Raw genomic sequence first — 10,585 nt, forward strand, 5'->3', positions numbered from 1 at the left:
ACAGGACAGACAGACATGTCATGCAACAGGACAAACATACATGTAACAGGACAGACACGTATGTAACAGGACAGACATACATTTAACACGACAGAAATACATGTAACAGGATAGAGATACATGTAACAGGACAAACATACATTTAACGGGAAAGTAATATATGTAACAGGACATATATACATGTAACAGGACAGAAATACACGTAACAGGATATACATACATGTAACAGGGCAGACATACATATAACAGGACAGACATACATGTTACATGACTGACATTTATGTAACAGGATGGAAATATATGTAACAGGACAGACATGCATGTAACAGGCCAGACATACATGCAACAGGACGAACATACATGTAACAACACACACATATATTTAACAGGACAGACATATATATGTAAGAGGATAGACATATATGTAACAAAACAGACATATATATGTAATAGAACAGACCAACATGCAACAGGACAGACATACATATAACAGAGAAGACACAATGTAACCGGACAGATATACATGTAACAGGATAGACATAGATGTAACAGGACAGACATACATGTAACAGGACAGATATATATGTAACAGGACAGACATACATGTTACAGGACAGACATAAATGTAACAGAACAGACATACATCTTACAGGACAGACGACAGATATACATACATGTAACAGGACGAACACACATGTAACAGGACAGACACATATGTAACAAGACAGACATACATGTAACAGGACGAATATATATGTAGTAGGACAGACATACATGTAACACGACAGACATACATGTAACAGGAGGAACATATATGTAGTAGGACAGACATACATGTAACAGGACTGAGATATATGTAACAGGACATACATATATGTAACGGGACAAACATACATGTAACAGGACACACAAACATGTAACAGGACAGACAGACATGTCATGCAACAGGACAAACATACATGTAACAGGACAGACATACATATAACACGACAGAAATACATGTAACAGGATAGAGATATATGTAACAGGACAAACATACATTTAACGGGACAGTAATATATGTAACAAGACAGACATACATGTAACAGGACGAACATACATGTAACAGGACAGACATACATGTAACAGGACGAATATACTTGTAACAGGACAAACATACATGTAACAGGAGGAACATACATGTAACAGGACATACATACATGTGACAGGACAGACACATATGTAACAGGACAGACATACATGTTACAGGACAGACATACATCTTACAGGACAGACATACATGTAACCAGCCAGACATACATCTTATAGGACCGACGACAGATATACATACATGTAACAGGACGAACACACATGTAACAGGACAGACACATATGTAGCAAGACAGACATACATGTAACAGGACAGACATATTTGTAACAGGGAAGACAGACATGTAACACGACAGACATACATGTAATAGGACGGACAGATATGTAGTAGGACAGACATACATGTAACAGGACTGACATATATGTAACAGGACATACATATGTAACGGGACAAATATACATGTAACAGGACACATATACATGTAACAGGACTGACATATATGTAACAGGACATACATATGTAACGGGACAAATATACATGTAACAGGACACATATACATGTAACAGGACAGACAGACATGTCATGCAACAGGACAAACATACATGTAACAGGACAGACACGTATGTAACAGGACAGACATACATTTAACACGACAGAAATACATGTAACAGGATAGAGATACATGTTACAGGACAAACATACATTTAACGGGAAAGTAATATATGTAACAGGACATATATACATGTAACAGGACAGAAATACATGTTACATGACTGACATTTATGTAAGAGGATGGAAATATATGTAACAGGACAGACATGCATGTAACAGGCCAGACATACATGCAACAGGACGAACATACATGTAACAACACAGACATATATTTAACAGGACAGACATATATATGTAAGAGGATAGACATATATGTAACAAAACAGACATATATATGTAATAGGACAGACCAACATGCAACAGGACAGACATACATATAACAGAGAAGACACAATGTAACCGGACAGATATACATGTAACAGGATAGACATAGATGTAACAGGATGGAAACACATGAAACAGGACAGACATACATGTAACAGGACAAACATACATGTAATAGGACAGACATATATGTAACAGGACATACATACATGTAACAGAGGACAAACATACATGTAATAGGACAGACATATATGTAACAGGACATACATACATGTAACAGGATGGAAACACATGTAACAGGACAGACATACATCTAACATGACAGGTATACATGTAACAGGACATAATACATGTAACATGACAGGTATACATGTAACAGGACAGACATATATGAAACAGGACAGACAGACATGTAACAGAACGAACATATATGTAGTAGGGCAGACATACACGTAACATGACTGACTGACATGTAACAGGACATACATAGATGTAACAGGACAGACATATATGTAACACGACATACATACATGTAACAGGACGAACATATATGTAGTAGGACAGACATACATGTAACAGGACTGACATATATGTAACAGGACATACATATATGTAACGGGACAAACATACATGTAACAGGACACACATACATGTAACAGGACAGACAGACATGTCATGCAACAGGACAAACATACCTGTAACAGGACGAACATACATGTAACAGGACAGACACGTATGTAACAGGACAGACATACATATAACACGACAGAAATACATGTAACAGGATAGAGATACATGTAACAGGACAAACATACATTTAACGGGACAGAAATATATGTAACAGGTCGGACATACATGTATCAGGACAGACATACATGTAACAGGACAGACATTCATGTAAAAGGACGAACACACATGTAACGGGACAGACATATATGTAACAGGTCGGACATGCATGTAAGAGGACAGACATACAAGTAACAGGACGAACACACATGTAACAGGACAGATTCTGATGTAACAGGACAGATATACATGTAACAGGACAGACATACATGTAACAGGACAGACAGACTTGTAACAGGATAGACAGACATGTAACAGGACTGACATATATGTAACAGAACAGACATATATGTAACAGGACAGACCAACATGCAACAGGACATACATACATATAACAGAGAAGACACAATGTAACCGGACAGACCAACATGCAACAGGACAGACATACATGTAACAGGACGGACATATAGGTAACAGGACAGACATATATGTAACAGAACAGACCAACATGTAACAGGACAAAAATACAAATAACACTACAGACATATATGTAACAAGACAGACATACATGTAACAAGACAGACATACATGTAACAAGACAGACATATATGTAACAGGATAGACATATATGTAAGAGGACAGACATACATGTTACAGGACAGACATAAATGTAACAGAACAGACATACATCTTACAGGACAGACATACATGTAACCAGCCAGACATACATCTTACCGGACAGACGACAGATATACATACATGTAACAGGACGAACACACATGTAACAGGACAGACACATATGTAACAAGACAGACATACATGTAACAGGACTGACATACATGTAACGGGATGGACATATATGTAATAGGACAGACATACATGTAACAGGATAGAGATATATGTAACAGGACAGGCATACGTGTAAGAGGACAGACGTACATGTAACAGGACAGACACATATGTAACAGGAGAGACATACACATAACACGACAGACATACCTGTAACAGGATAGAGATACATGTAACAGGACAAAGATACATGTAACAGGACAGACATACATGTAACAGGACGAACACACATGAAACGGGACAGACATATATGTAACAGGTCGGACATACATGTAACAGGACCGACATGCATGTGACAGGACGAACACACATGTGACAGGACAGACACATATGTAACAAGACAGACATACATGTAACAGGACAGACAGACATGTAACATGATATACATACATGTAACAGGACAGACATACATGTTACAGGACAGACATAAATGTAACAGGACAGACATACATGTAACAGGGAAGACACAATGTAACCGGACAGACATACATGTAACAGGGCAGACGTACATGTAACAGGACAGACATATTTGTAACAGGGAAGACAGACATGTAACAGGACGAGCATATATGTAGTAGGGCAGACATACATGTAACGGGACTGACATACAGGTAACAGGACATACATAGATGTAACAGGATAGAGATACATGTAACAGGACAAACATACATTTAACGGGATAGACATATATGTAACAGGACAGACATATATGTAACAGGACAGGCATACATGTAACAGGACAGACATATATGTAACAAGACAGAGACCCGTGTAGCAAGGCGGATGAACATATGAGTATGACAAATAGAGTAACTAACATGAGAAAAAGACCTACAAAAATATTAAATGATATCATTGATGTGCTGTGATAGAAAAAATGTTTTTTCATATGTTTAAGCAACGCTTAATAGATAATTTCATGCAAAACGGAATGACATTGTTGAAAATTCATCAAAATGGTAAAAAATCTTGATAGATTCTTTACCTCTGCAGCAATATTTTACAAAATCGATTCCAAATATTTATCTCGGACTGACATCTAATTTTAATTTATCGATCCGTTAGTAGTTACACACATGAAATGATATATCGTATATGTAAAGAATGTATAGATTATGTACTCATTGTAAACAGAATTTGGTAGTAGAGTTCCATTTTATTCTTATTTGTTCAAGTTATGTGAGTTTACGCCAAAACTTCTATTAGAATCGACATTCACCATACACAATGGTTCCTTTGTTGACAATATCAGAAAGGGCTTTGTAACTACATGTAAGGTAAATGCTTCATATCAAGTTTATCATTACGTATAAGTTCACTTCATCACACCGAACGTGATGCATAGTATTAAGGCCGGTTATCTCCTGTAAAATATTATGTCCGCCATATTTTTCAGTTCACGATTACTCTGTCGAGATTTTAGAAATGATGTTATACTTTTTTTGTTATCAACACTCTGACTTAACCAAACAACATCAAAACAAGAAGACATTAGTTTGTGTGTGTGTGTGTGTGTGTGTGTGTGTGTGTGTGTGTGTGTGTGATTTTTCTTTTCTTTTTTCCAGTTTTAAGAGACAGCTCCCATTTGTCACTATACATACATACAAAGAGTCTAACATCCTCTTTGGACCGGACGATGACTCAGAGAAAAGAACTGTGTCGTCAGCATACATGAGAAAAAAAAATTCTTAAAAAATAGTGCGTCGCATTTTATTCGAAGTCAGAGTAGAAGAAGGGAGATAACTCTTCACTTCCATCAAGTGTTTTCTGCACGAGAAATCAAAGTACTGGGAGTACTATAACACTGAAACATTCCAAAGTAAGGAAGATCAAGAGTTGATAAAAGGAATTGTAACTTCTGTTTAATACAATGAATAGTTGTTGATCATGGTGGACTTTTATCAAAAGCAGAAAATGACCAGTCCTCCATTTATCTGAAATGTGAACAATTTACATGCATTCGTATCTAACAATGGAATGACCATTTACATGTTAATCATTCCATATGTACACATATGACGTAGTAACACCATTATCACTACTATTAGGAATAGAAATATTAACAGATCATCAGTAACACTAGTTGTTACACGTACTTCAGAATCAATTGGCGCATGACAGACCGTTAATCAAATTAATTCTAACGGCAAACTCTTTAATTACTTATACCCATCAGCAAAGAAATTATTAGATGGCGCTCTCAAATTATCTAACTTAATATAGTCAAGTCTTAAGGTCTCCAGTTACGATGACGGTACCCAATTGAGAATAATTATCTGTTAATATGATACCAAAACTGTTCATACAATTGGTATAATAGACATTCTTATCGTGTGGAATATACGAAAAACAGATATACCGGTAGGTATCTGACTGACTGCTTGGTTTTAACACATAAAAGTGTAACTGTTGTATACGATACTTTGAACACATCAACATTATCTTGATATGGAAGTACGAGGCCTCCACATTTTCCCTTTCGGTGAGGAAATGTAAAATACTTAAACTTGTGAAAAAGACTAAAATTCAAATTACTATCTTTGACCACCCGACGTCTATGTCCACAATGCATGGATCGGTTAGTTCATACTCAAGCCTTAACTACTGGAAGTCTCCGCTCTGTTGGCAGTTCCAGGAGATGCATTGGTAAACTGTCGTCTTCGTTTGCTCCGGCAATAGCGTTAAGACATGCGCACATGTGGAGTGTATTCACGGCATGATTGGTAAAATGGCCATAAGGATACAACACCTTACGCTTGTCCTCTATAACTTGAGGGAACTGTTCATTAAAGCTGAATGTTGATCCTCAAAGGTGGTATGCATTGTTTCGTACAAAATCTAGGTCTTTGTAGTGTATAAACCGAGCGACTAATGGGCGAGGATTGTCCTTCTTATAGCCGCATATCATTTGCCTGAACTCTCTCTCTCTCTCTCTCTCTCTCTCTCTCTTTGGGTTGGGGATTCAAAATTGTACAAATGATGGGACTGGCCCCCAGCGGCCTGAGGGGCGGGGCCAAATGTGGTAAATTGGGCTACATTGATATACTTCTTCTCTGAAACTGAGCAACGGATATTGCTCATACTTGCCTGGTAGCATCATTATGGGATAGGGATTCAAAATTGTACAAATGGTGAGGCTGACCCCGAGGGCCTAAGGGGCGGGCCAAGAGGGGTCAATTTGGCTAAATTGATATGAACAATTATCAAATAAATGAAAGATTCTTTTTCTTTCAGATATATTGATTTTGATCTGACCACGTTTCAAATAAGTTACCAATACTCTATCCAGACAGGAAATTTGCATTTCCAGCCATTTTCGGGGGGGGGGGGGGGGGGGGGGGGAGTTTTCCTGGCTTGCCCCAGAAGTGAGAATGGGAGGGCAAACCACATAACAGATATATTCAGTGTAGGATATCTTATGTCTGAATGCCCAGAATTACAAGAAATTGTTTTTCTGTGCACTCAGGAAAAGCCTTACTACAGACCTGACCTCAGTGTAATTTTGAACATGGTTGAATATATAATGAGCATTAACTAGACATGAATTTCAGTATTTCTTGAAAGATTTCCATGATTTAAGCTTTTAAGTTTTAATTTTCATTTCAATGTTAGAGGTGGTTGCATGTGATATTTTATCATCTCCAACCAATTTACTTTGTACAATTTCAGCGTACTGTTGTATGCTTGCTGCTTTTTAATGTGGCCTGTGATATTTTTGCATTTTGATATTTTTCAACCAATTCAATATGTTTAATCATTTTTAGCACACTTGTGTGCTTGAAGCTTTTTGATATTCATTTTGGCGGTAACTTGTGATATATTTCAAAATTTTCAACCAATTTGCTTATGCATGTTCAGCACATTTTCTGTGCTTTTTAACCTTCATTTTGGAGGTAGCTTTTGATATTTTGATACTTTAAACCAATAAGCTTTGTGCGTTTTCAGCACAGTTTTCTGTGCTTTGAGAAATTCACTTCATACCTTCCAATCTGTATTTAAGTTAATGTGTACATGTATCTGGTATAAACCTAACATCACTCAAAATCTACAAATATAAATAATATATATTTTTGTTAAGATTTTTATTAGAATTAATTCTCAAATGGACAAACAGAGAACACTTTTGTGTGCTTGCATGAAGCTTCATAAACTTCTTTTTAGTGGTGGATTGTGATATTTTAATATTTTAAACCAGTAAGCTTTATGTATTTTCAGAACACTTTTCTGTGCTTTTAGCCTTCATTTTGAAGGTGGCCTGTAATGTTTTATATTTTCAACATATAAGCTTTTGTGCATTTTCAGCACAATTTTGTGCTCTGTACCTCCATCAATAGTTTTGTATGTTAAATGTCCTCCATTGTATAAGACAATCTCTTATGTTGTAATTACACTTAGCTTTGAGCATTTTCAGAAATATCTTGCAGTAATTCAGTCAAATTAATCCTATCAAAAATGTGTCTCATGAACATTATGAATTCTTTACATATTTTTATTAGTGTCACTTTCATACATTTTGTAACCTTTAAGTTTATTTGTACATGTATCTTGGATACATTTAACATAATTTTCAAAATCAACAAATATTTTATTGCTAAGATTTTTCATTAGAATCAATTCTCAAATGCACAAACAGAAAACTGTCTCAAGATATTTATTCAATGTCATCCTGAATACATATATTTTTTTAGAATAATTTGTAAAATATTTTGGAGTCAGGGTGGGGACAAAACATGATTTACAGAACAGGATGCGAACCTCTGGCCCACTGTGAAAAGTTCGTAAGTCACAGGCGTGGATGGAATATGCCTGTAAACTTGGCCTGCTGGAAATCAGACACTATCAATATTAAAATCAGTAATAGTTGGCCTGTACATAATTGTAGGTTCCAGGTTTTAAACTTTTTGAATTGGGCTCCGACCGTCCGTCCGTCCGTCCGACTGTAGACACATTTTGTCCGGACAACTCCTCCTAAACCGATAGGCCGATTCCAATGAAACTTCACACAAATATAGAGGACCATGTGTAGATGTGCATGCCACTTTCTTTTTCTCAAAATTATGGTTGCTATGGCAACTGGTCACTATAAACAGGTTTTCCGATAAGAACCATAACTTTAAGATTGTCTGGACAACTCCTCCTTAACCGAAGGTGCCGATTTCAATGAAACTTCACACAAATATAGAGGACCATGTGTAGATGTCTGCATCTCACTTTCTTTCCTTATAATTATGGTTGCTATGGCAACTGGTCACTATATTACTGGGTTAGTTAGCCTCTAATTAAGAGTTCCAATTCACCATGGACTTGTGCATATTGCGGGGGTATTAGTCAGCCACCCTGGCGACAGTTCTAGTTATGTTTAGGATTAAGAAAAGAAAGAAAGGAAAAAATTTCTAAGCTAATAGAAACTAACGAATTCCAGAATCAATTTTTCATACCAAGAGCAAGAAAAAGACCGGGCATACTCTCCAACAACCAGGCTCTTCATGAGGTAAAACTAAAGGAGGTCACAGGTAGTGATGGGACATCGGTTGAAAATCTGTTTCGATTATCGGATCGCATCGGATAGGACAACCGATGTAGTCAACCGATTAATAATCGGTTAAATCACAAGTGTTTTGTTTCAGTTATTAATCATCATTTTGTTATGTAATGTGTATCAATAATTATCTTTTGTAAGTGTAATTATTCCTATTTCTTAGTTGATGGTGCACATGAATGTATGATTGAATGATTAAGACAGTTACAACTGTACTTTTGGTCAACAGCTATGACTTAAAAAATAGATATTAATGATCCAAGAAGAATGAAGTCCAGTAAAAGTATCTGGATTTCACAGATTTGTTTATAAAACATGAAATTGTCCATGATTATATACTTTTGTTAATAAAGTGACATTTTCATTTTCTACATGGTCTTTGTAACTTTTGTTCGTTGAATTCTAGATGCAAAAGTAGTAGAATACAATATGAGCAGGTACACATATAAAATCAAGAATTACAAAAGAGCAATGATGCGATGCCATAGAGCTTATATCCCATTGAATATGCATTGATGGATATTGCCATTATTTGCATTGGATATTTACATTGTAATTGTACCAGACTACCAGTGTTGTTTTTTTTGTTTTTTGTTTTTATCAATCATGCATGAAAATGCAATTATTAGCGCTTTTAATTTGTCTACCAATGGCCAAATAGTTGGGACTTCCAAAACTGACGAAGAAAGTTTCAGAAACCTATTTATGAGGAAAAATATTATAACTAGCAAAGTTTTATTCAACAGATTAAGTAACAACTAATTAACAAATCCACTTTTTTTGATTTAACAAAAATATAAATTGGAAACATAACTTAACAGTTCAGTGAATAAATGTTAATTTCAAATATTGTGGTAAACCATAAATTTATTAATATTACAGTATGCAATTACAAAATATAAATAAAAATGTGCTTCTTTGTAGAATGTAGATTGTGTATTGCCTATTCGAGATTATATAAGTATGCAGGGATTGAGCAATGTGGCTGGACTGTTTCCCTTATACCTAGCAGAAACATACCTCATTACTCAGCTAATATATATATAAAATATGCTAAAACTTATCATTAAGAAACCAAATGATTCCTCCAGGGCTACTTATTATCGAAAATAATAAACAGATGGAGTCATTTTATAAGTCTTTCACTATCTAATACTATCAAATACCGAAATGTAGCTACTTGTATTTTTGTAACATTTCTTACAAAGGCGGCAAACAGCGACCGTCATGTCAAGGTTTTTTCTAGAAGGACCCCATTCTTTTTTTTATTTTGCGGAATGCATATATATTCCATACTTTTGACTTTGCCTTTCCAACCCCGAGTGGTCGAATTATAAGCTGTGTATCAGTATCCGTTGTAGTGGCAATTGCAACGGAGTCGTCGAC

Source organism: Pecten maximus, chromosome 15 (genome assembly GCF_902652985.1).
Source record: "Pecten maximus chromosome 15, xPecMax1.1, whole genome shotgun sequence".
NCBI lineage: Eukaryota > Metazoa > Mollusca > Bivalvia > Pectinida > Pectinidae > Pecten > Pecten maximus.